Source organism: Macaca mulatta, chromosome 16 (assembly GCF_049350105.2).
Source record: "Macaca mulatta isolate MMU2019108-1 chromosome 16, T2T-MMU8v2.0, whole genome shotgun sequence".
NCBI lineage: Eukaryota > Metazoa > Chordata > Mammalia > Primates > Cercopithecidae > Macaca > Macaca mulatta.
Window position 1 is genome coordinate 71,076,651 of NC_133421.1, and position 26,971 is coordinate 71,103,621.

Here is a 26,971-nt window from a genome sequence, read left to right on the forward strand (position 1 = left end):
TTTTTTTGTTTTTTTGAGATGTAGTCTCGCTCTGTTGCCCAGGCTGGAGTGCAGCGGCGCAATCTCAGATCACTGCAGCCTCTGCCTCCTGGGTTCGAGTGATTCTCCTGCTTCAGCCTCCCGAGTAGCTGGGACTTCAGGCACTTCGGGCATGTGTCACCATGCCCGGATAATTTTTGTATTTTTAGTGGAGATGGAGTTTCACCATGTTGGTCAGGCGGGTCTCGAACTCCTGACCTCAGGTGATCCACTTGCCTCAGCATCCCAAAATGCTAGGATTACAGGTGTGAGCCACTGTGCCTGGCCTCATATAATTACTAATACCATAAGTTTCTTGTCCCAGGGTTGTATTTTAACCAACATTCTATAAAAGAACTAGATTTTCAGGGCTTATGGAGTTTTCTCCTGTGTGCTTTCTGGCATATGGCATTCTGTGTGGCACAAATTATTCTATGTTGTCTTTTCTCATTTCTAATTTTAAATATAATACTAATTCCTAATATATTATTAAACACTGTGTTATAGACCAGTCAAGCTAGACCAAGATAGTTGTTCAAAATATTCTGAGTCAGTTTTATAATATGCAAAGGGTTTTTCCCATAGGCAAACAAAAATCACTATCAGATATTTGCTTTCAATCTCCTCCTCTTTTGAATGTCAATATATAGCTGATATGAGCAATGCAAGGAGGCATATTATTGGTGCCAGATGATTAATACAACATTTGAAGAGTAGTTGTACCCTACTGCCTGAGAGCAATACAGTAAGACTTAGCAAGCGCAGGAAACAGCTTCCCTCTGAGGACCCAGGCAAGGGCTCAGATATGCTTTATGACTTATATAAAACTTAGGAAAACCCAGTCTTACTCCAGCACAAATGAAAAAGAAGGTCATAATTAACATCACACCACAGACGGTGCTTAAGTAGTAAACTTATCAAAGTTATTCTGAAATTATTCAATTCTTTAAAGCTTACAACTTTAAGAAAAATGCCGGCTTAAATCCCATCTAATCTGGCTGGGCGCAGTGGCTCACACCTGTAACCCCAGCATTTTGGGAGGCCAAGGCAGGCAGATCACCTGAGGTCAGGAGTTCAAGACCAGCCTGGTCAACATGGTGAAACCCTGTCTCTACTAAAAACACAAAAATTAGCTGAGTGTGGTGGCCAGCACCTGTAATCCCAGCTTCTCAGGAAGCTGAGACATGAGAATCGCTTGAACCCAAGCGGCAGAGGTTGCAATGAGTCAAGACTGCACCACTGCACTCCAGCCAGGGCAACAAGAGCAAGACTCCATCTTAAATAAATAAATAAATATAAATCCCATCTACTCCAAGACTTCTCTGAAATGATGTCTATGAACTTGACATTAACATATACACTTCAAAGGCAATAGTTTGATTTGCACCTTCTACTTGGTTTCAATATCACCATAGGATACACAGCATAGTATAGTTACTAAAACAATCATCTAAATAAGGGGGTGGGGGAGGGAAGAGAGTGCAGAGCAGAGGAAAAAGTTACTACTTTTTCAGAAGAAATTCCCATTCCTAACTCCTAAATCTTGGGATTTCTATACCAAAGAAATACCATTGTGAAAGGAAAAAAAAAAAAAAAAAAAAGAAGACAACTCCAGATCCCTCTCCCTTTATTGACTTGAAATACTAGCTGAGATCCCAAAGATATTTATAAGAGGAGCACCAGCTCAAGTGAGCGATATCTCAGTTCCCACCCTGGCTCCACCTCCTGTAGGTTACTTAACTATTTTGTTCTTTAAGTTTCCTCATCTACAAGTAACACAGCCTTTCCCACAAGGATGCCATCATGATGAAATAAAATACTTTCAATTACTTGGCCATGTACCGGGTGCAACCACCCAGTATTATTTGCACCGTTATTACACTGGAAACAAAAAGCTAACATAGAAGGAATAAATTTCCATGGCTTTTTAATGCACAGGAAAAATGCACCTAGTTTGCAATTAGCTACAATTGCCATAAACCACTACCTAAGTTTAGTACTTTACTCTTTTCCCTGTTATGTCTAGACTTACTTTTAATATTTCATAATGTTGTTTATAATAAAAAGAAAACTGAACACCAAAAACTCAGTTAAATTATTAAATATCCATACAATGGAATACTGTGCAACCATAAGTGTTGCAGAGCTATATTTACTAACATGGAAAAGTGCTTGCTTCATTATTAAATGAAAAAAGTTATAAAACAAAACACAGTATCATCTCAATTTTGCTTTAAAAAGTCATTGGTAAGATTCTTGTCTTTTGTTTCTTGGCTTATGTAAAGTCTCCACCATAAACATGTATTAACTTGTACAATAAAATGGAGAGAAACAAAAAGAAAATAATGGAAATGCTTAAAGAGCTAAAAATTCCAAGTAAAACAAAATCACAGTAACATTTTTTTTTTTTTTGAGACGGAGTCTTGCTCTGTCACCCAGGCTGTAGTGCAGTGGCACAATCTCAGCTCACTGCCAAGCTCCACCTCCCGGGTTCACACCATTCTCCTGCCTCAGCCTCCTGAGTAGCTGGAACTACAGGTGCCCGCCACCATGCCCGGCTAATTTTTTGTATTTTTAGTAGAGACAGGGTTTCACTGTGTTAGCCAGGATGGTCTCGATCTCCTCACCTCCTGATCTGCCCACCTTGGCCTCCCAAAGTGCTGGGATTACAGGCATGAGCCACCGCGCCCAGCCCATAGTAACATTCTTAAATTTAATATACAGAGCAAAACAATAATTTCTATCCCACTTGACCCCTACAAAATCCAAAAAGCTTCAATCATCGACAATGTAAAGCAGGTAAAGACTGTCAAATTTAAGCAGTTCTTACAGAAGCAAGTTCAGGGCTAAAGGAAAAAAAACACACACACACAAAAAACACCAAAAAAAAGGAAGCAGTTCTACACAAACAGCACAACAGCCTATTTGATAAATCACCTTTCTCCAAAGAATACAAAGCATTAAAAGCTATAATTAACTGATTAATCCTCATAACGACCTGGGCAGTAGAACTAGGGCTGAGATTGTAATTTCTAATTTACCAGTGGGGATAAAGTCAGACTGTACATTCAGAATAAAATTTCAAGCCCCAAATATCCCAATTTTTAGTTCATTCAGTAAGTAAACTATAATCTGACAAATACAGATGGAGCTGCTACACCTGCTGTCACTCACACAAATTGAGATTCTGCAGTAAGCTTGTACAGATAAAAGAAAAGGCTACCTATTCAAGGTCATTTAGCCAAAAAAGGTTGGGCTAGATAATCAATAGTTTCTCTCACTTTCAATGAAGTATTTTAGGGTCTGGAAGATGTTAAATGCACTCAGCAAGCAAACACATTTCAGAAAAACTTCCCAGATGGACACTCACAATGTACTGCATCATACTGAATATGCAAATGTTTACCTTTACCAAACTTATTTAACAAGCACTTTTTCCCATTACATCTATTAATATCATGCAAAACATCATTGTGGGCCGGGCGCGGTGGCTCAAGCCTGTAATCCCAGCACTTTGGGAGGCCGAGACGGGCGGATCACGAGGTCAGGAGATCGAGGCCATCCTGGCTAACACGGTGAAACTCCGTCTCTACTAAAAAATACAAAAAACTAGCCGGGCGAGGTGGCAGGCGCCTGTAGTCCCAGCTACTCGGGAGGCTGAGGCAGGAGAATGGCGTAAACCCGGGAGGCGGAGCTTGCAGTGAGCCGAGATCGCGCCACTGCACTCCAGCCTGGGTGACAGAGCCAGACTCCGTCTCAAAAAAAAAAAAAAAAAAAAAAAAATCATTGTGAGAAATACAAGTTGGGATAAAGTTCAAATATGTGACCTCTAGGATCCCTTCCTATGTTAATTTTATTATTCTAAATTGCACTATCGGTCCAAGGACAAACTTCTACCTAACACAAGTGGCACTTGTGAAGCAAAAACATTCTTCTAGGATAGAGTTTCTCAACCTCAGCACTACTGACATCTCACGACAAGTAATCTATTACGGGGGCTATCCTGGCAGTAGCATGTTTAGCAACATCTCTGGTTTCCACCTGCTAGATGCTAGTAGTACCCTTCTAAAAATTATGACAATTAAAAATGTCTCCAGACATGTCAAATACGGGAGTTGGGGGGCTCAACATCACACCTCCCAATAGAGAACCATATCCTAGGGATAAAGATCATACACACACATCTATATACTCTTTCAAAAGCAAAACGTATCCAGCTGCTTCAAATACTGTAAGTCAGAACTAACTCCACACCCACAAATGAAAACCTCATTTATTCCTGGTAAATTCCCAAGACAAGACTCCAGATACACAAGAATAACCTGGAAGCATCCACCTTGCAAAAATATTAAGCTGCAGAGAACAAAGGGGAAGAGATAGGTCATCTGGGTGGCCAAAAAGACAAGTGTTACAACCGCACGTGCACTGAAAACAAAAGCAAAAATCAGACGGGGAAGAAAAGTGTGCCCATAATGTGGCTTCTACTAACCTCCTCCTTCACCATTACCTCATTACTCTACACAAAGGAAGGAAAGAAACAGGAGGAAGGATGATTAGGGAAGTGTCCATGAAGTTGCCACAATTTTAGCTGAGACTTGAAAATTAGCTAAAATGTCATTATGTAATAGGCTAGGACAGGAGAATGGTAATGTGGTATTCTAGGGAAAGGAAATGGCATAAGAAAAGGCAAGGCTGTGTGGGAAAAGGCAACATTCTGAAGGTTAAAAGAACAATTTGGGCCAGGCGCAGCGGCTCATGCCTGTAATCCCAGGACTTCGGGAGGCCGAGGCAGGTAGATTACCTGAGATCAGGAGACCAGCCTGGCCAACATGGCGAAACCCCGTCTCTACTAAAATTACCAAAAATTAGCCAAGTGTGGTGGTGGGCACCTGTACTCCCAGCTACTTGGAAGGCTGAGGCAGGAGAATTGCTTGAACCCAGGAGGCGGAGGTTGCAGTGAGCCGAGATCGCGCCACTGCACTCCAGCCTGGGTAACAAGAGTGAGACTCCATCTCAAAAAATAAAAATAAAAAAATTAACAATTTGCTTAAAATATAAAGCATATTTTAATAGAGGAAGCAGTAGAAAGAAGGTGGAAAGGCAGTTTGAAGCCAGATCCTTAATGGACAGCCTTAAATAGCCTTAATTCAGACTTAAAGACAGTAGAGGGGCCAGGTGCAGTGGCTCACACCTGCAATCCCAGCACTTTGGGAGGTCGAGGCAGGTGGATCCCCTGAGGTCAGAAGGTCGAAACCAGACTGGCCAACATGGTGAAACCCTGTCTCTACTAAAAATACAAAAAAATTAACTGGGTGTGGTGGTGGGCACCTGTAATCCCAGCTGCTCGGGAGGCTGTGGTAGGAGAATCGCTTGAACCCAGGAGGCGGAGGTTGCAGTAAGCCAAGATCGCGCTATGGCACTCCAGCCTGGGTGACAAAAGTGAGACTCCATCTCAAAAAAATAAACAATAAAAATAAAAATAAAATAAATTAGCCGGGCATGGTGGCAGGTGCCTGTAGTCCCAGCTACTAGGGAGGCTAAGGCACAAGAACCACCTGAACCCGGGAGGGGGAGGCTGCAATGAGCTGAAACTGAACCTCTGCACTTCAGCCAGGGCGACAAAGAGAGGCTCTGTCTCAAAAACAAACAAACAAAAAAGGACAGCAGAGGCCAGGTGCAGTGGCTCAGGTATGTAATCCCAGCACTCTGGGAGGCCAAGTCAAGAGGATTGCTTGAGGCCAGGAGTTTGAGATGAGCCTGGTCAACATAGCAAGATCGAGTCTCTGAAAAATAAAAATTACATATATATACACACACATATACATATATATGTGTGTGTGTGTATATATATAATGACAGCAGAACATCATTAAACATTTTTTTAAATGGGAGTGAAACGTCAGACTGTGCTTTAGAGAGACCAGTTGGGTAGGATGGATTAAAAGTAAAAAAGCATCTACAGACGGCAAAGACCAATAAAGAAGCTACCACAATAATCCAGATAAGATGCAATGAGAACTTCAACCAGAACATAATAGTCAAATTCTCTACCAAAGCTTAAATCCAGAAATGTGAAGGGGCCAAAGTCTAACAAAAAGGCCAAATACATGACAAACAAAAATGTGATGGCTTATAAAGAACGGAAAGAAACCTCTCTTTTCCTTCATAACTTCATCTCCTTTGTGATGAAATCCTTCGTTTTTCACTTCTTCATTTCCCACAAAGCTTTTCAGGTTTGGTATATCATCTTCGTATTTCTAACATTATCAATCCAATCCATCAGCTCCTGTCTAGATTATCACAACAGCTTCCTGACTAGTGCCTCAGTGCCCCAAACTTTCCTTTACCTTTTTATCATCTCACTTTCCTACTCTGAATGAGTTCCTCACACTTTTTTTTTTTTGGAGACGAAGTCCCTCTCTTGTCCCCCAGGCTGGAGTGCCATGGCACGACCTCAGCTCACTGCAACCTCTGCCTCCCAGGTTCAAGCGATTCTCCTACCCCAGCCTCCTAAGCAGCTGGGATTATACAGGTGCCCGCCACCACATTCAGCTAACTTTTTTGTATTTTTAGTAGAGACGGAGTTTCACCACATTGGCCAGGCTGGTTTCCAACTCCTGACCTCAGGTGATCCACCTGCCTCAGCCTCCCAAAGTGCTGGGATTACAGGCGTGAGCCACCATACCCAGCCCCTCACACCTTTTTAATGAGTTCACATTCTTCAAGATGAGACTTATAATAACGTCAGAGCAAGTACATCAATTGATACAGACCCAGAACTCCCCACAGATTCCCAACTCCATATCTTTGCTTATGTTGCTACCTCTACCTGGAAGCTCCTTCTTCTATTTTTTTTTTTTGTCCCCAAACTAATTTTTCAATACATAGCATCTCCACAAACTTCTTAGACTCTTTCAATTCATATCACTTTCTTCCTGCTTGAATTGTATAATGCACTTAAAGTCACTATCATTCAGTTCAAATTATCTGAATTTTCCCTAATTGTTAACTAATTCTATTTCCAAGACAAAGTTCCTTAACAGCACCCTTCTTTAGCATGCTAACTTTATCTAGAGCTTGGTACATAGTAAGCACTGTAAGCCCTAAATGACTGGACTAGAGAAGTCAAAAAGGCCTCGTGGGGGTTTCCCTCAAGTGTAAAATTTTACTAAGAAGAGAAAGAGGAGGAAACACGAATCAAAAAATTGACACAATCAAAATAATGGGAAAGACGTGAGGCATGATCCATAGAACAACTTGTATGAATCGGGTGGTATACGTACAGCTTCTGAAGAGAAAGAGAGGAAAAGAACAGCTACACACTGATCTGTGATGAAGTACTGCAAGCTACATTATGGAATGTACTACAAAGTATTTATTTTACACATAAAGAAAAGTAGATTTGTTGTGGAATACAAAGGGGAAGGAGAGACAAAAATTTTACTATAAAACAAAGAGATAATGTGTGTCACCCCACAAGACCATCATCAATCTCATTGGCCAATAGGACTTCTTAACTGAAAACGCTTTATATTACTAAAGGAGTAATTCCTGAGTGCAGGATAGGTTATTACAAATGTTGTTCACCAACATTAATTAGCCTTTTACTATGTCAACTACTATGCTAATACCTTACATATACTCTCTTATTTAATCTTCACAATAACAATGTAAGGTAAGTACTACTGTCCTCATTTTATAGATGCTCAAAGAAGTTAAGTAATTTGACCATGATCACACAACTACGAAGTTGCAGGGGCAGGATCCATAATGCTAAAGTAGTTAACGCTTTTAACTACTACACTAGATAGTTTAAGGCTTAAACTGAAAGGGTCCCAACTGCCTGAGAGTAAATTCTGAATTTTAGTCTTTAGAGGAAAGTCAAAGAACACCAACTACCTACTGAGTATCTCCAATAAATATTAAAATGCCTAGAGTATTCAAAGCACCACAGTAAGTACATACAAGGATGACAAGCAGAAGTAAAGACAGACACTACTGTGTGATTTGGGGGCGGGGGGACAATCCTCATACAGGCTGAGAAGTAGGCGGAGTCAGAAAAGGCTTTTCAGAAAAAAGAACATCTAGGCTGAAACCTAAAGAATGAGTAGGAGTTGGGTGCAGTGGCAGGCGCCTGTATTCCCAGTTACTCAGGAGGCAGGAGGATGGCTTCAGCCAAGGAGTTCAAGGCCAGCCTAGGCAACATAGCCCCCATCAAAAAAGCCACCCAAACAAAAACACTTCTTTTTTTAAAGTAAATGATGGCCAAGCATGGTGGCTCACACTTGGGAGGCCAAGGCAGGAGGATTGCCTGAGCCCAGGAGGAGTAGTCTGAGACCAGCCTAGACAACACACTGAGACCCAGTCTCTAACAAAATAATAATTAGCTGGGCATAGTGGGAGGGTCACTTGAGCCTGGCAGGTGGAAGTTGCAGTGAGCTGTGATTACACCACCGCACTCCAGCCTGGGTTACAGAGCGAGATTCTGTCTCAAAAGAAGGAAAAGAGGAGATGGGAGGGGAGAGAAGAGAGGAGAGAGGGGAGGGGGAGAGAGGAGGGGAGAGGAGAGGAGGGGAGAGAAGAAAAGGAGGGAAAGGAAGAGGGAGGGAGGGAGGGAAGGAGTATAGGAAGGGAGGGAGTAGGGCCGGGAAAGGTGGCTCACGCCTGTAATTCCAGCACTTTGGGAGGCCAAGGCAGGCAGATTACTTGAGATCAGGAGTTCGAGAACAGCCAGGCCAACACAGCGAAACCCCATCTCTACTATAATAAAAATAGAAACAATTAGTCGGGTGTGGTAGTGCATGCCTGTAATCCCAGCTATTCAGAAGGCTGAGGTACGAGAATCACTTGAATCCGGGAGGCAGAGGCTGCAGTGAGCTGAGATCACACCACTGCACTCCAGCTTGGGTGACAGAATGAGACTGTCTCCAAAAAAAAAAAAAAGAAAGAAATGAGTAGAACTCAGCATTGCCTATACAACTACTTCAAGCATACCATATTCAAAACCCATTCCCCGCCCCAACACCAAATCTAAAACTTCCTCCTGCTCCTCAACATTGTCTATGTGAGTGAATCATGACCTCAATCACCAACTTACTTTTTACCATAAATATTTAATTTAAACATCTACTAAATGCCAGATACAAGATAGTAAAATATAAATTAGGTGTGAAGGTAGCCTTGATTGATACAGTACTGTATTTCACCTGAAGGGGTCAAGGAAGGCTTCTAGAAAAGATAACATACTAACTGAATTTTGAAGGGTGAGTTGGTGCACAGAGGGTGAGAGTTGGCAACACACAGAATGATAGGCACATTCATTCCATCCTTAGTGCCACTGCCCTAGTGCAGAGCCTCATTGTGTACTACAGTAATTCAGGCAGTAATAATCTCCCAACTATTCTTCCTTCTTCCTGTCTCAGCAAGCCTATCTAATCTAGCGTACACTACCCAAAATGATTATTAGAAAGGGAAGAAAAAATGAAAGGAGGGGGTAAACCTAAATCTAACCGTTTAAAATCGTTCACTGACTCTAGAGTAAGGATGAGGCCAAATTCCCCACACACCATTATCTGCCCCCTTTTACAATCGACCTCATCTCCAGCCTGTCCTCACTACAGCCACGTGAAACGTACTTTCCCTGGCTCTTCTATGCCCCTGCACCTTTACTCATGCTACTCTTTCAAGGTTCAGCTCAAGGTTACATACATGCTCTTTCAAGTATTCCCCATTACTCCCAGGTTGAGGTGGGGTCCCTCCCTCTAGGCTCTTACTGCACTCCCATGACACCCTGGCTATTGCTCATGGTACAATATAAACTCACAAATTTGCCATCTCTTTCTTCCCTAGACTATGTACTTTTTTTTTTTTTTTTTTTTTGAGACACAGCCTCTCATTGTCACCACGGCTGGAGTGCAGTGGCACAATCTCGGCTCACTGCAACCTCCGCCTCCTGAGTTTAAGCAATTCTTCTGCCTCAGCCTCCCGAGTAGCTAGGATTACAGGCACCCACCACCACATCCAGCTAATTTTTTGTATTTTTCAGTAGAAACAGGGTTTCACCATGTTGGCCGGGCTGGTCTCAAAGTCCTGACCTCGTGATTCGCCAGCCTCGGCCTCCCAAAGTGCTGGGATTACAGGCATGAGCCACCGTGCCTGTCCGACTATGTACTTCTTAAAAAGGAGGGTTATAGCTTGTTTTATCTCTGTCCCCTACATGCAGCACAATGCCTGGCAAACAGCAGACCAACACACACTAAGCAACCTGAGCATTCTATGCTAAACCCATCAGATGAAGATCCATTAGGATGTTAATGGGGATGTCTGAAGTGATCAACCACCTAACAAGAACGGGCATCAGCTGAACCTAGGATAGACTTCACCCACCACAAGTTCCAGTTATTTACTTGACCAAGCACCTGTACTCAGACTGGGAAACCTTTTAATTACACTTTTTAAGCTATTATTAAATTTGGTTACATAGTATTATAAAGGTAATAGCCATCAAAATCACAAATGTAAATGCTCAAACTTTTACCCAGCAACTGCACTTCTAGAAATCTATCCAACAGAAATATTCTCATAGGTACTCAAAGATGTATACACAATGCTTTCACTCAAGAACTGTAATACAAAAAAAAAAAAAACTAATTAAAAAGATCAAGCCATATAACAACTATGATCCCATTAAATATATATACATGGATAGGCTGGGCACCATGGCTCATGCCTGTAATACCAGCTACTCTAGAAGCCAAGGTGGGAGGACTGCCTGGGTCCAGGAGTTCAAGACCAGCCTGGGCAACACAGCAAGATACTATCTCAAGAAAACATTTTTTTCTGAAGGATGTCTATATATCAAACTATTAATGGTGTTTATCCTATTTTTGTGCTATGACTGAATTCCAATTTCCTACCAGTCTTTAGCTCACAAAAGATAAAGAGAAAAAAATTATACTTTTTATCATATCTCTTTCCAACAAGCCCTAATAGTTGGTGTAAGTGCTCCTGAACAATCCTAAAATCAGCGACTTCTTGAAGATTTTAAGAATTCTAAAGGAGGCCAGGCACGGTGGCTGACGCCTGTAATCCCAGCACTTTGGGAGGCCGAGGCGGGCGGATCACAAGGTCAGGAGATCGAGACCATCCTGGCTAACACGGTGAAACCTCGTCTCTACTAAAAATACAAAAAAAAAAAAATTAGCTGGGTGTGGTGGCAGACGCCTGTACTCCCAGCTACTCAGGAGGCTGAGGCAGGAAAATGGCGTGAACCTGGAAGGCAGAGCTTGTAGTGAGCTGAGATGGCACCACTGCACTCCAGCCTGGGGGACAGAGCGAGACTCCGTCTCAAAAAAAAAAAAAAAAAAAGAATTCTAAAGGTCCATGGCCAAATTCCTGAGTTCCCACTGAAACCTACTTTATCCCTTTAGAGAAAAGTCAATTAATGACTTTTAAAAGTACATTTTTCCGATGCCAATAAAATGTTAAGTCTTATATGTTAATGTTAATACTTATATCCATTTTTCATTCTCTTGGGAGGCAAGGGGTAAGGAGTAAATCACTAAGTGCAAAAAAAATACAGTCCAATTTTTTGGAGACATGCTTAAGGTCTTCAAAGAGCTTCAGTTCTCCATGGTAACAAATGGAGAGTTTAATGAAACTTTCCTGACAGTTCAACTTATTAGGCTAGTATTTATTTTCTTTTTTTTTGAGACGGAGTCTCTCTCTGTTGCCCAGGCTGGAGTGCAGTGATGTGATCTCAGCTCACTACAACCTCCACCTCCCAGGTTCAAGTAATTCTCCTGCCTCAGCCTCTTGAGTAGCTGGGACTACGGGCATGCACCACCATGTCCAGCTAATTTTTTCTGTAATTTTTTTTTTTTTTTAAAGTAGAGACAGGGTTTCACCATGTTAGCCAGGCTGGTCTCAAACTCCTGACCTCAGGGGATCCGCCTCGGCCTCCCAAGGTGCTGGAATTACAGGCGTGAGCCACCGCGCCCAGCCCAGACTGGTATTTCTATGAAGTGTCTCTCCTAGACTAGCAAACCAGAAACTAGCTACAGTAAAGAGGCATTGAGCCTCTTTCCCTTCACACCCTCTGGTGGAGGTGCTAACAAACAGTCACAAAGGCCAAATAACAAGTAGCAAGAGGAAAGTCTGGATATGAGTTGTTAGCAATTTTTGGTTTAACGTCCTAACAACAAAATTGTTATTCATCTTTTTTATTCCCTAATACTTTAACCAAGTCAAACCTTAAGCTGTTCCCTTTTTAAAAAGGAATTAAAAGGTGAGGGACTCCATTAAGTTTGATGTCACTCAAGCAACTTTTTCCAAATAAGAGCAGAATCTGCTGTAATTAAAATTCAGAGTAAGATCTCATTTTGGATTCCTGGTTCAAGTTACAAGAACCAGAGTTTTTAAAATAACATTTAGATAAAACTGCATTCAATCTACCTCCACTTTACATTTCCTGACTCTCAAAATCTTGGAAAGAAACTTTAATTGTAAAAAAATTACAGCCAGGGAAATAAAAAAAGGGCAAGTTCACAGTCAACAACGATAAAATACATAACTAAATAATTTCCTAGTAAAGGGCTTTCAAATGTTAACACTCTGTGGAAGCGGCTTAAAATCTTGGAAAAGCAAGGCTTGCAGAAAGTAACAATTATTAAACAACTATTTTGCCACACTGTGCTACTAAATAGGGAAACAAGTATTTAAAAGGTCTCCTCCACCTTAAAGGGACTCTTTGCATAAAGGTTTAAAATCTTTATATAAAATGTCTGATTTCTTTCTTTCAGACTGCCCAAACTCATTTGTTTTTCATTCATAAACATGAGCTGTGTTTTCTACTTTGGTCAAGTCAGTTTCCGCACTCTGTTTTAGCTTTACCTTTATTCTACCAAAGACAAGAAAATGCTTAATAAAGAAAAATATATATTGCAGCTCTTTTTGGAGCCCAGGTATTTTGGCAAATCACACCTTTTGGCTTACTTTCTCCTAGGTATTTTGTTCTACATCCTAAAAGGCACAAGGCTTAGCAAAGAAACAAATAACAGTTACCCCCTGCCATACTAGTCCTCTCCTATGACCCACAATTCTCCCCTCAATCTGCAAGTGACACCCAAGGATATCACTTACCTCCTATATCTTCTGATAGCCTTCAAACGCTGGTGAATGCTAGTACAGTGGATATTTCTCTTTTCTAATTCACACTGTCTTCTACAGCCATAGTGTGGTTCAACTGAGTTTTGATCTCACATTTCAGGGAATGGGAAGTACTGATGAGGGAATCTTGTGTTATAAACTATTGTTCTGCACAACTTTTAGCATGCCCAGAGGCTTATCAGCATAAAAACTATAATTTAAACATACATCTTCAGAAGCAACATGAGAACTAAAAAAAGTCTTAAAACAGACTTCCAAGAAACAGTTATAAAGTCCAATTTTAGGAAAAAGACATGGTCCAAGTGTTCTTTGCACTAACACAGTAGGCAAGCCAGGTTGTTTGGGGCCATTTTACTTAAGAACCTGCCCTGTACTCCTTTCTTAAGGTAAGTAAATAAAGAGGCACTAAGGTTAAATATGCTTCCCAAGACGTAGAATAATCAAATCAATCAAGTAGAAACATTTAAAATGAAGAGTACGAACGAAAAGCTGCTTTAAAACTCTAAGTAAGACAAGCAAGGGGCCGGGCCGGATGGCTCCTGCATGTAATCCTAGCACTTTGGGAGGCTGAGGCAGGTGGATCACCTGAGGTCAGGAGTTCAAGACCAGCCTGGCCAACATGGTGAAACCCCATCTCTACTAAAAATAGAAAAAAATTAGCCAGGCATGGTGGTGGGCACCTGTAATGCCAGCTACTCGGGAGGCTGAGGTAGAAGAATTGCTAGAACCCTAGGGGCGGAGGTTGCAGTGAGCCCAGAACGTGCCATTGCACTCCAGCCTGGGCAACAGAGCAAAGATTCTGTTTCAAAAAAAAAAAGACAAGATTGAATGCTCCTGTTGCTCAGGAGGCTAAAGCAGGAGGATCACTTGAGCCCTGGAGTTCAGGCACTCTAAACTGTAGCGCACATGATCACATCTATGCATGCCAGCCTGGGAATCACAGCCAGACCCGGAGACCTCATCTCTAAAATGAAAAAGAAACAATCTCTAAACCACTCAGTAAGATTTACTCTGGGGCAATTAACAGACAACCACATACTTAGTTTGCCCTAGTCCCTCCCCTCTAAACTCAAGGGATGAAACGGAGAGGTCTTTGTTGGGGGGTGGAGAGGGACAATAAAACGTAAAACTATATACATCTATCTAGAAAGAAAGTCGCTTATCTCTGTCTTAATGGACTCGCCAAGAATAAAAAAATAGCCCCTACCTATCTCCCCACCAGCTGAAAAAATATAAAAGGAATAAGCATTACTCTTTAAACATGGCGTTTACTATTACTATTGTTCAGAAAATCCAGTGTGGATTAGTTTGGTGTTTTTAAGCACACTTTAAAAATTGCTTGTCTAGGCTAGGCGTGGTGGTCCATGCCTGTAATTCCAGCACTTTTGGGAGGCCGAGGCAGGTGGATCATTTGAGGTCAGGAGTTCGAGACCAGCCCGGTCAACATGGTGAAACCCCCATCTCTACTAAAAACACAAAACGTAGCTGGGCGTGGTGGCACACGCCTGTAGTCCCTGTTACTCAGGAGGCTGAGGCACAAGAATCGCTTGGACCTGGGAGGCGGAGGCTGCAATGCGTTGAGATGGCACCACTGCACTCCAGCATGGGCAACAGAACGAGACCCTGTCTCCAAAAAAAAAAAATTGCTTGTCTGATATAACAAGGAGCTAAGCTTTAATCACAGAGGGGCCTAATTAGAACCACTCAATACTAAAATGCCTTCTCAAACAACCACAACACCCCTACGTTTAGACTAAAACAAATCAGGTCGTAACAAACAGAAGGAACCTAAAACTTACTCACTTTAAAATGCAATTAAAATCTGCGGTCCACTCAATACTCTTCAGAAGATGCAGAGACAATGGTTACAATGTAGCGTTACTAGAGATGGAAGAGCAGCCTTAGTGGCAGTGAAGAAAAAAGTTTAGTACAGTTATTTCACTTTCTTCTTACCTTGATATAAGTTCACAAGTGAACTAAAGGCCTACTCATTTTTTAACTTCCAGAATTTTCCTCACCAGGAAACACTCACCTAACAAAGAGTGCTCTGCAGGTTTAACCAGAGAAATAACATGTGTAGGCAGAAGGAAAGAAAATCAGACAAAAATTTAACATCTCACGCTGGTAAAGCACCAAAGTCAAATACGAATGTTCTGAATGTGACTTTCAGAAATGATGCAAGAAAACTTCTAAAATACTTCACTTCAGTAGATTCATATAGATGGAAAGACCGAAAATCCCACCCTACCACAAAGCTCTAATAATTAACTGATCATTCTTTTAACTAGTCACAATCACAATCACAGACACTTGTATATACTCAAATGAGGTGGTCATCAGAGACAACCATCTTCATCATAATACAGACATTAAGAACCTTTGTAACATTTAATGTTTCCCTCCAAGTAGTTCAAAAAATAAAGTCAATCACCTCAAATTATGAGGTACTAACAAATACACCAAATATGCTAAAGGTCAAAAGTACGGCACACTTTGTTGCATAAACCTAGTGGAAACCCAATTCAGAATTTCACGACTGAAGGTAGTTATTCCACATTTATAATACATTTTTTAAATTCCCAAGGGATGAGCATTTTTACCTTGCCTTATTTTTAGAACTACACATCACACTGCACATATCACATGACATGATGTAACTGTTAGCAAAGAAAATGGTCCAAACCATTGACAATGTACACGGTAAATCAGGATTAATGCATACTCAAGAATCACATTTCATATTTACTTTTTAAAAAAAATAAGTTTCTTAATTCACAATAGATTTTTTTAATTGGAAAAAATGTCTACTAAACTATGTAGAAAAAACAGAAACGTACTTTGTATTTTATAAAGTAGGAATTTACCCAATTATGGGAAAAACTGATATAAAGAAACAGATAAAGGAATAATATACTTCTAAAACTACAGGATTAAAAGTAAAAATTTTCTAGATCAAAACCGAAATGCTAATAAATACACTTAGTATTAGGCAGAAAACAATTACTACTCAAAAGTATTCACTGTTGATAGAAGGTTTAAAAAACAGTTTTAACTGACAACGCCTGTAGACAATTGAAATTTTCTAAATTGGTCAGACGGTATGCTAGAAAAGGAACCAAGTAGAGCCTATAGAAAAGAGGAAAGGGAAAACACACCCACTTAAGCCTTTGTAAATAGTGGTCCTTTAACTGACCCAAAAAGCAGAGAAAATAGAAATTACAGACCACCCTGACAAACGGAAAACATATTCTAACGTACTAGTTTCCATACTTCAAAGGACTTTCAAGACGAAGTTCAGTAGCAATCTATAACTATATCATGATTATGCAAGGCAAAGATTATGTAATTTTATCGTTTATTTTAAAACGTTCTACGACTCTAAAACTAAAACAAGTAAAACGTTTTGATCTCTCCAAAGCGAAGAGGAAAGGTTCCTCTGAGCTGCAATTTAAAAATATAAATACACACCTCAAAACAAACAAAAAAACACAATGATTGCTAGCCACGTGACAAAGGAGATGGCAACACCAGGATTGTGAATGGAGGGGAGGGAGGCGAGGCTGGAGGAAAAGAGATTTCTCGGAACTTTGGAGACCGCGGGAGTTGGTCTGTCGACCCTAGGGGCACTAAACTCCAGCCCCTACGAGTTGTGCTTCTAACACCCTCAAGTACAATTTTATTAATAGGTCACAGAAAATGCTCCAGTGACCTCCAGGATAAAGGGGGGTGGGGGGGACCGAGGAAGAGGAAAGAGCAATTTAAAGTGGCGCCATCATGTCACTCACTCCTTCTCCCCTAAAGCAATCAATAAGCAATAGTTAAGTAACACGTTTCTCTACAAATCCACTTTGGGATTCCAATAGTGGAAAACAAGAGGATTTTTAAGTAAAACACGGGAGTAGGGTTGTTTATCGTATGGAAAAAAATCAAACTATTTGCTAAGAATCAAAAGACCGTCAGCCGGAAAACAGGCCCCCCAAAAGGCAGAAAGATTCTAACTCACTTAAAAGCAAATAAATGCCTCTTCCTCTTTAGTTAAAAAAAAAAAAAAAAAAAAAGTCCGCCTGAGGGAGACTACATCTGAAAACGTAAGTGACCTGAATTTACAGGCAACAAAAATAATAAATGAAACAATCAGAGTTGTGATACAAACCGTGCAACGCGCCAAGACGTGTGTTTCGAGCAGAGAAAGGCCTTTTGCAGTCAAGAGAAGTTCAAAGCGAGAGCCAGAGTTTGTTTGGGGGGTTCTTTTACGGGAATAAATCATGTTCTCCAGGCCGCCTTTTTAAATAGAACGCCAAAGGAAAAGCTGGCGAACGAGGCGGCAGCTGCTGGGGAAGGGCCCCCGCACACCCCCGCCCTTGGGGCGACTCCCAGCCCGGACCCGCAGCGGGGAAGCCCGGAGAGGCCATTTAAAGTTCCGGGGGTTTTTTCTACCCTGCCCTGCCTTTCTAGTTACAACTAACAAAGAGAGAGAGAAATGGGAGCCACAGGGAGAGCGAGGAGAAGGAGAAAGGGCAGCAGGAGGAGGAGGAGAGGAGCAGCAGCAGCACCTACCACGTGATGGAGGAGCGTAGCCCGGGCGGATTCAGCCCCACAAAATGGGCGCAGTTTGCAAACAGCCCCCCGGCCTGGGCGCCGAGGGCCAGCGGCGGGCGGGGGCGCGCGGCGGCGGCTCCGGCCCGGGCCCGCCGCTCTCCTCCCCCCGGCGCCCGGAGCCGCCCTGACTTTCCGGGCGGGGGGGCGAGGCGGAGGGGGAGGGGAAGGCGGCGGCGGGGAGCGGCTGCTTTTTCTTCTCTTTCGGGCCCTTTCTCGGCCTTCCTCCGCACCGACAGGGCCCGAGCACGGCCGGGGACCGCAGCCCGGCCGGGAGGGCTGGCGGGCGGGCGGGGGCAGAGGGTGAAGCCGCCCCCCCGCCCCGCACAAACAAGCACCGCCGTCTGCAGCCCGAACCCGCACCCAGGCCGCCACCCTCGGCCGCCTCTTTCCAGCCGGGGAGCGCGCTTCAGCCGCCCCCCGCGCCGCCGCGGCGAGACGAGTCGGCTTCGCTACGGTGCTCGGTTCTCCCGCCGGCTCCGCGAGCGGTGGCGGCGGTGGTGGCGGCACTGGGAAAATGGCGGCCGAGCTCCTTTTCCCTCCCCCCCCTTTAATCTGAAGCGGAGGGAGAATGGAGCGAGCGAGCGAGCGGGCGAGCGCCGGGGACACGGGGAGGAGGGACAGCAGCGCCTCCGCCGGCTGCGGCTGCGGCGGCGAAGGGCCGCTCCACCCCGGCGCGCCGCCAGGGGGCGCCCGCCGCGCCGCCCCCGCGGGCCGCCAGGAGGCGCGGCCGCCGCCGCCTCAGTCATGGCTCCTCGCCGTGGCCGATGTTTTTGTACCTCCATCTGCGGAGGCCGCGGCGCCCGGCCCCAGCTGCCCCGGACGTGCGGCGACGGCACGCAGCACTGCGGCAGGGGGAAGCCAGCCCTCGCTGCGGCCGAGGTGAGTCTAACCTGAGGCACTGACGCCGTCACATTCCCTCCGTGCTGGGGCCGGCGGTGCGGCTCGCCGGTTGAGGGGCAGGGCGGGCCGGCGCCGCGGAGCGAGAGGACGTGAGCGAGGAACTGTTTGCACTGTGTAGTAAAGAGGCTAAGGCCGTCGGCGCCACACTATTCCAAGGGCTAACCCTGCAGAAAGCTCCCTGACCAGTGAAGCGGCTGCCGCCGCCCGCCCTTTGTCCCTAGCAGCCAGCCTCCGTACACTGCAGCACGGCTGGGCACTAGCCCCAGCACCGCGCTCCGCAGCCACCAGAGTTGGGCGGGGTGGAGCGGGCTTGGGGGGGCGCACGTAGTCACTGCGCAGGCCCAAGCCAGGGCCCGCGCCGGGCCAGCCCGGGAAGGGGCAGCCGGGAGCCAGAGGGGAAGTGATGGCCCCGCCGGCGCCGGGCCCGCTGGGAACTGTAGTTTTCGTGAAGAAACAAGCGTCTTGTTTTGGGTGTCATGGCTTGGCAGATCCGCCAAAACAGGCAAATGGCATTACACAATGAGTATTTATGCTTCCTGCCGCCACCAAAAGGAAGTTCACTGCCATGCTAAAAGTTTAACAAAGAACTCCATAGAGAAACACAAATCTCACAACAAAAAGCTAACTTCCCACCTCGTTACCAGAGTTGATTTAAAGTGGTGGCACCTTATCATTTCTCATGACCAGTTTATCAGTACAGAACTTTATATTGTCCCCAAAATAGGGCCTTAAAATAATGGAACCTTTCCTAGACTTAAAGAATTCAGAAACATAATGTAATACAAAGTGTAATTCTACCACCCTTTAAAGAAAAAGTTGCCAAAAGATGAGTGCAGTATCTTGAGATTTAAAAGACTAATCTAGGATTCATCAAAACTAGCTTAAATGACTGAAGAAAAAAAATCGTTCGAATCATTAAATCATCAAATTCGGCAGATAAGAAGGGTATGTATGCTCTACTACCAAAAAGGAAGACTTTTGTGGCTTACCAGAACCAATATCCGGCATTATACATCACTTCTGCTTATCAAAAAACACCCTCACAGTCGTTATAGAACGGTTTTAGTCTTCCCACAAAGTTACACTAACTCACCTGCCCCTGCAACATCTGCAGCTAGGTTTCTGCGAGTTTCCATTTGTACTCTTAAAATCACACTCTCAAGCATAGTCATGGTTCTCAAATATCAAAAGCAGGCAGTTTAGAGTCATAGGGTCAAATTTATACAAACAATAAACTAATATATGTAAACATATTTGTATACACATCCAAAAGAGGTCTTTAGTCTTGGATTTTTAACTTACAACCCTGGGGAAAAACTTTAATTGACTTTTTTAATGTACACACATACACATACACATATAAATAGTAATTCCACAAAATACAGCAGAAGGGTATTGGACCAATAGATGGCGAACTAGAGCCCCAATCTGAGGCTTCTGAAATCTAAATTAGCAGAATGAAAAACACCAAATAAGGCAAAGCCCTTTGCAGCGTATACTTAAATATTAAATTCAGACACACCATAACAAAATAATCCTACTAGTGCACCAAATTTTTAAGACTCAAGTGTCAGATTTAATTAGGCAACCAAATAAGCAAGATTATATGAAATACATTTTTCTAATGTAGTTGAAAAGTGGAAATGCTCATTTTTAAAACCATGCATTTGGGGGAAATATCAATTCCAGCTTCCCCTTTCTCTCATTGCTTAGTGCAAAAGTCAAGAGTTCACAGGGTTTACGGCACTTAAATCAGTCAACCTGTTGTATATTCTTATCTAAAATCAGACATCTTTCTTCCTAGGCACAAACTTTTACTTTTCTTTTTCTGACAGGATCCTGCTCTATCGCCCAGGCTGGAGTGCAGTGGTGCAATCACAACTCACTGCAGCCTCCCAGGCTCAGGCAATCCTACCTCAGCCTCTTGAGTAGCTGGCACCACAGGCATATGCCACTATGCCCAGCTATTTTTTTTTCCATCTCTCTTTTTTTTTTTTTTGGTAGATACAGAGTCTCCCTATGTTTGCCCAGGCTGGTCTCGAACTCCTGGACTCCAGTGCTGGCATTACAGGCATGAGCCACTACACAAAAATCTTATGAAGAGAAATAAATTTTCTTAAATTTCCCCCCAAAAAATAGTGGATGTCCAAAAGGCTGATTGAAAACACCTACACACAACATAAAACAAAAAAAGATTTAAAGAAAAAGGCCTGGTGCAGTAGCTCACTCCTGTAATCCCAGCACTTTGGGAGGGTGAGGTGGGAGGATCACTTGAGCTCAGGAGTTGGAGACCAGCCTGGGCAACATAGTGAGACCCTATCTCTACAAAAAAATTTTTTAATTATCCAAGTGTGGTAGCATGTGCCTACAGTCCCAGCTACTCCAGAGGCTGAGAGGACTGCTTGAGCCTGGGAGGTTAAGGCTGCAATGAGTCATGATCATGCCATTGTAGTCCAGCCTGGGCAACAGAGCAAGACCTCGTCTCAAAATGAAAAGTGATTTAAAAAAAAAAAACCCAACACATTTCAAATCACTCTTGGAATAGTCATGTTGACTCTCCAATATCCACTCTATTCTGATTAGTTTTAACCCATTCTCTTTGCCAATGATTGGTTAGGAATGGCCATAAGATATGAGAAGAAGTCCCCTGGACAGCCTCCAAAAGAGAACTGTGAGAAAAGGTTCTTCAATCCTAAAAATGATGAAGGAAAAAGTCCCTCTTCCTCAGACAGTGACACCTCAAAACTGCTACAGTCACCTTTGCAGCAAGCCTGAAGATGCCACCAACATCAAAGGGAATAGAGAGTTGGCAAGAAACTTGGTCCGTTGTGATAGCATTAAGCCACTGTATCAACCAATCCTGACAATCTGCATGACTTCTGGATTTCCAGCCACATTAGAACAATGTAACAATAAACATTTATTAATTGTTTAAGCCAATTTGAGTTAGGTTCCTTATAAATGAAGTCAAAAAACAATGATTAAGTTCCAATGTTTTTTAGTATTTGTATGTTACTTTATGATTACAGTATTTTATATAACTAATCTTATTATTTCTTCCTCAGAAAAGACATTCCATGGCCAGGCACGGTGGCTCACACCTATAATCCCAGCACTTTGAGCCAATGTGAGAGTATTGCTTGAGCCCAGGAGTTTGAGAACAGCCCGGGCAAAACAGCAAGACCTCACTCATCTCTTCAAAAAAAAAAAAAAAAAAAAATGTGGCCGGGGGTGGTGGCGTACGCCTGTAGTCCAAGCTACTCAGAGGCTGAGGCAGGAGGATCACTTGAGCCCAGGAGGTCAAGGCTGCAGTGAACCATGATCACGCCACTGCACTCCAGCCTGGGCAACAGAGCAACACCCTGTCTCAAAAAAAGAAAAGAAAAAGGAAGGGAGAAAGGAAAGAAAGAAAAAAGAAAAGGTATTCCCTCTTATACACAACTCTGTACCCATCCATCTTTGTCTGTGTTTTCTCTACCTAGAAAAAGAGGACCATCCCTTGTTACCACCATTCCTTGTTCATTCCTCTCTCCAATCCACCTACAACTCATATTATCCTCTTATATTCCACCACACCACTGTTATCATCTACTTATTTCACTTGACAATAATGTAGGCCAGGCGCGGTGGCTCACGCCTGTAATCCCAGCACTCCGGAAGGCCAAGGTGGGCAGATCACCTGAGGCCAGGAATTCGAAACCAGCCTAGCCAACATGGTGAAACCCCATCTCTACTAAAAATATAAAAATCAGCCAAGCATGGTGGTCCACACTTGTAGTTCCAGCTACTCGGGAGGCTGAGACACGAGAATCACTTGAGCCCGGAAGGCAGAGGTTGCAGTGAGCCAAGACCATATCACTGCACTCCAGCCTAGGCGACAGAAGGAGACTGTCTCAAAAAAAGAACCAATAATGTACAGAGTTGGCACTACATTACCCTTGGTTAAATGCTCTCTGTAATTCCTCTGAGGTTGTTTTCATATACCAGTCTTGCCACCTCAAGCCATCCTGAAAGCCCTTGCAGGCAGGAACTGTGGTTGTTCTAATTTAAGATCTATAACTCTCATCTATAGATAATAAATGTATTCCAAAAAGGCACTTTCTACCTTCCCTACCACAGGCCTTCTAAACAAGGCAGAAATTCCTAAACAGAATAATCTCTCACAAATTCAGTACCTCGTATGTCCAAACTAATCTCAAAAGAACAATGAATAACTTTTTTTGTACTTAAAAAAAAAGCAATTATTATATATTAACTCGGGACAAGTCCTAAAGCCTAGACCATTTGGTTTCAAAAGCACAGGGACCCATTTTTTTTTTTGTTACTTACCTAGGACCTAGCCCAGGGCCTGGCACAAAAGAGACACATCATAAGAACTGACTGAATAAATGAAAAAGGTAGAGTGTAGTACTTAAGCACACAGGACCCAGGGTAGCCCCAGATTCTAATCCTGTCTCCCTCACTTGTTATTTGTGTTACTTTGGGCAAAGTACTTATTCTGCTCTGTAAAATGGAGATAGTAATACCACCTACCTCTTAAGTTTAACTATTTTTATTAGTGAAAGAAGCTGTTTTCCACAGTTCTAAACTTTAAAGGTTAAAATCTGAGTTAAGCAAAAATCAGCACCTCTTTCCTAATTCAAACTTCAAATACCTATCTTCTTAGGACTTGGACCTAATTAAAAAAAAAAAGAAGAAAAAAAGCTTGGACGTGGTGACTCGTGCCTGTAATTCAGGAGACCAAAGCAAGTGGATCACCTGAGGCCTGGAGTCTGAGACCAGCCTGGGCAACATGGCGAAACCCCGTCTCAACTAAAAATACAAAAATTAGCCCGGCATTGTGGCACATGCCTATAGTCCTAGCTACTTGGGAGGCTGAGACAGGAGAATTGCTTAACCCAGGAGGTGGAGGATACAGTGAGCCAAGATCACGCCACTGCACTCCAACCTGAGTGACAGAGCGGGACTCTGTTTCAAAAAAAAGAAAAAAAAAATCCCGGTCTAGAGTCTAGCAAACAATGTTTTCATTCATGAACTTAGATAACACTATACATAAAAATACTTTTAGCTCCCTAAAAACATATTCTAATTCTGAGAACAATTACTTACAATCATAAATCTAATTAATGCCACATTAAATACTTAAAATACATTTAATTCAACAAAAATCTAGTGAGTACCTATTAAGCTCAAGAATTTATTCTAGATATCACAGAAATGAACATATAAGCCTATGTAAAAACCAATATTAAAATTATGAAAGAAACATCTTTAAGCTGAAACTGAGGCATGTTCTCACATTAATATTTAACCAGCTAAATATTAAATAGAAAACCAGAGTAAACTGAACCAAAGTGAAGAAATTTAAGTCAAAAAATTTAGGATGTAGAAGGAATATGTTCAGCCACCACATTTTATTAGTGTGAAAATGAGGCCAACAGAAGCCAGTTAAGAGACTGCCAAAGCCTCAAAGCTGGGATCAGGGTCTCTCAGTCTTCAATTCTCACTTTTCCCACTTCTAATTCACCAGTGCTACTCACTTGGTGAACTGGAAGTGCAAACATGCTAAAGACATTAAACCTAAACAATACTACCTATTTCACAGTTTCACAAGTATAAAGATTTGGCCAAATCCAAGTAGAAGAAAATCCTCATACTGATTATAATGACTACAAAGCTCAGAAATCAAGATTTTTTTTTCATTAAATGGAGGCCATAACTGATTCAAAATATCATACAGTATTTTTATGTACTGAATCCAGTAGAAACAAACTTTCAGTAAGATTAAACAAAAGCATTTCATAAATGGCAAAGTATTACAAAAATGCATAGCATTCTTTCATTTCAATCCAACCTAACAAGATCTTTTCCTCCTCATACTACTGATATAAATTGCAAGATTTACATAAAGATATTATTTTACCATCTCACCACAGAACTGACCCAATAATTCATACAAAAGAAAAACTAATTATTAGGCAGCCTCCTGATTTAACTGTGTTAGTAATGAGAACACTACTGTTATAGGTTAAACCTAAATGTACTAGTAAATCTAGAAATAATTTATTTTGGGATAATTCGGAAGAGCATTAAAGCTCAACTGAATACAATTATATCACTAAAAGAAACAAGTCAGGTTCTCTCAGGCCATCAGCTATTGTTAAAATCTAACACCCAAGGTTGTTGGTCTTCTCCACAGTGGTGGATTTAATAGCAGCTACCAGCACTCATTTCTAGTGCAAGAAGTTTAACCAGGATTTTATACGAACATTTTAATAAAGTTCCTCAATGAGTTTACACACACACACATACACACACACACACCCTGATTATTTTGGTGAATTTTAGTTAATTCTAATGCTTCTAACTTTAGTTTAGAATATTTTAAAATTCTCAAATAACTACAATGTGTGGTTAACCCTGAAAGTTCAATGACCAAACATAGAAGGAGCATTCTAATATACTGATTTTGCAGATGAAGCAATCTACGCAGGACCCAAATGTTTTATCAGGTAATGAAGTTGAATGTCAGAATTTGCCCAAAACGTGCCAAGAAACTACCTGAGTTCTTTTCCAAAGGAAACATAAAGGTAAATATGCAGAACTTCAAGGCAGCTGTGAGCAGCCAAGCTGTGGAGGGCCTGATAAAAGTGAGTCCGAAGGAAAAATATTCAAAGAGAAAAGGAGACAGCAGGTGTACAAGGCAAAACACACCTTAAATAATGTTTTTACAGGCCAGGTGCAATGGCTCACACCTGTAATCCCAGCACTTTGGGAGGCTGAGGCAGGTGGATCACAAGGTCAGGAAATTGAGACCATGGTGAAACCCCATCTCTACTAAAAACACAAAAAATTAGCCGGGCATGGTGGGGGGCACTTGTAGTCCCAGCTACTTGGGAGGCTGAGGCAGCAGAATGGCATGAACCATGTGTGTGTATATATATATATATAACGTCAGTTACTGATTCTAAGTTATGATGCAACATGTAAAATCTTGTTCTAACGGCATGGCAAACCTAGGGATTTTGGAAGATGGCAGACCTGTTTCCTCCAATGAAGCAGCATACCATTCTCAGAAAGGGAATTACTTTTTTTTTTTTTTTTTTTTGTGAGACAGTCTCGCTCTGTTGCCCAGGCTGCCAGGCTGGTGTGCACTGCACAATCTGGGCTCACTGCAACCTCCGCCTCCCGGGTTCAAGCGATTCTCCTACTTCAGCCACCCAAGTAGGTGGGACTACAGGCGCATACCACCATGTCCGGATAATTTTTGTATTTTTAGTAGAGATGGAGTTTCGCCATGTTGGCCAGACTGGTCTCAAAATCCTGACCTCAGGTGATCCACCCACCTCAGCCTCCCAAAGTGCTGGGATTACAGGTGTGAGCCACCACATCCGGCTTAGAACATTACTTTTAACCCACTAATTCTTGGATTCCTGAACTTGGTTCTATGTACACTCATGAACATACACCTACAAACAAGGGAGTAACCAAAGCCACTGAATATATACAGGAGCAACATTTTTGGAGTATCAATTTAATCAAGGATTGTAGTAAAATCAGATGTACTTTTGTTAAAATAAACACAAATATATTACAGGTTGAGCATCCCTAATCTGAAAATCCAAAATCTGAAACTCTTTGAGTGCCAACATGACACCTCAAATAGAAAATTCCACACGTGACACCTTTGCTTCTGATGGTTCTCATCAGAAACATTGTTTATTTCATGAACAAAATTATTTAAAATAGTGTATAAAACTGTTCGGTTGTGGTAGCTCATGCCTGTAATCCTAACAATTTGGGAGACCGAGATGGGAGGATCACTTGAGCCCTGGAGTTCAAGACCGGCCTGGGCAACATAGTAAGACCCTATCTCTGAAAAAAAAAAAAAAATTAAGGCCAGGTGCAGTGACTCAGGCCTGTAATCCCAACACTTTGGAAGGCCATGGCAGGTGAATCGCTTGAGCTCTAGAGTTCAAGACCAGCCTAGGCAATGTGGCAAAACCTCTCTCTACCAAAAATACAAAAAATTAGCCAGGTGTGGTGGCATGCGCCTGTGGTCCTAGCTACACAGGAAGCCAAGATGGGAGAATCACTTGAGCCTGGAAGGTGGAGGCTACAGCGAGCAGAGATGGCGCTACTGCACTCCAACCTGGGTAACAGAATCAGACCCTGTCTCAAACAACAACAAAAAAAATTGGCTGGGCTTGGCACCGTGCATCTCTACCAGCTAGCACCAGCTACCTGGGAGGCTGAGTTAGGAGAATGACTTGAGCCCAGGAGTTCT

At 42.6% G+C, this 26,971-nt stretch overlaps 1 protein-coding gene and 4 long non-coding RNA genes across 47 annotated transcripts in view; 2 read left to right on the plus strand and 3 right to left on the minus strand.

Annotated features, from left to right (window-relative positions):
• On the minus strand, window positions 1–26,814 carry LOC144335838 (uncharacterized). The gene is made up of 3 exons (XR_013407032.1): window positions 26,074–26,814; window positions 23,732–25,439; window positions 1–250 (listed from the first exon to the last, which is right to left on the minus strand). It is a non-coding gene; the product is annotated as an uncharacterized LOC144335838 (long non-coding RNA).
• The window catches only part of KANSL1 (KAT8 regulatory NSL complex subunit 1), a 196,535-nt gene that overhangs the window by 145,544 nt on the left and 24,020 nt on the right, over window positions 1–26,971 (minus strand). For 6 of the 43 annotated variants that reach the window (XM_077972206.1, XM_077972220.1, XM_077972217.1 and 3 more), the window contains exon 1: window positions 17,743–18,303. The exons of 20 other annotated variants lie outside the window; for them this stretch is intronic. The gene's annotated coding sequence lies outside the window, so the exon portion shown is untranslated. Of the gene's footprint in view, window positions 1–17,338; window positions 18,304–18,674; window positions 19,004–26,971 lie in introns of those variants that run through there. 17 more of the 43 variants (XM_077972210.1, XM_077972207.1, XM_077972222.1 and 14 more) reach the window with 8 other exon arrangements.
• Window positions 8,665–11,221, minus strand: LOC144335824 (uncharacterized). The gene is made up of 2 exons (XR_013407017.1): window positions 10,183–11,221; window positions 8,665–8,696 (listed from the first exon to the last, which is right to left on the minus strand). It is a non-coding gene; the product is annotated as an uncharacterized LOC144335824 (long non-coding RNA).
• On the plus strand, window positions 19,037–20,820 carry LOC144335826 (uncharacterized). Its single transcript, XR_013407019.1, has 2 exons — window positions 19,037–20,488; window positions 20,716–20,820. It is a non-coding gene; the product is annotated as an uncharacterized LOC144335826 (long non-coding RNA).
• On the plus strand, window positions 21,750–23,511 carry LOC144335828 (uncharacterized). The gene is made up of 2 exons (XR_013407021.1): window positions 21,750–22,105; window positions 23,351–23,511. It is a non-coding gene; the product is annotated as an uncharacterized LOC144335828 (long non-coding RNA).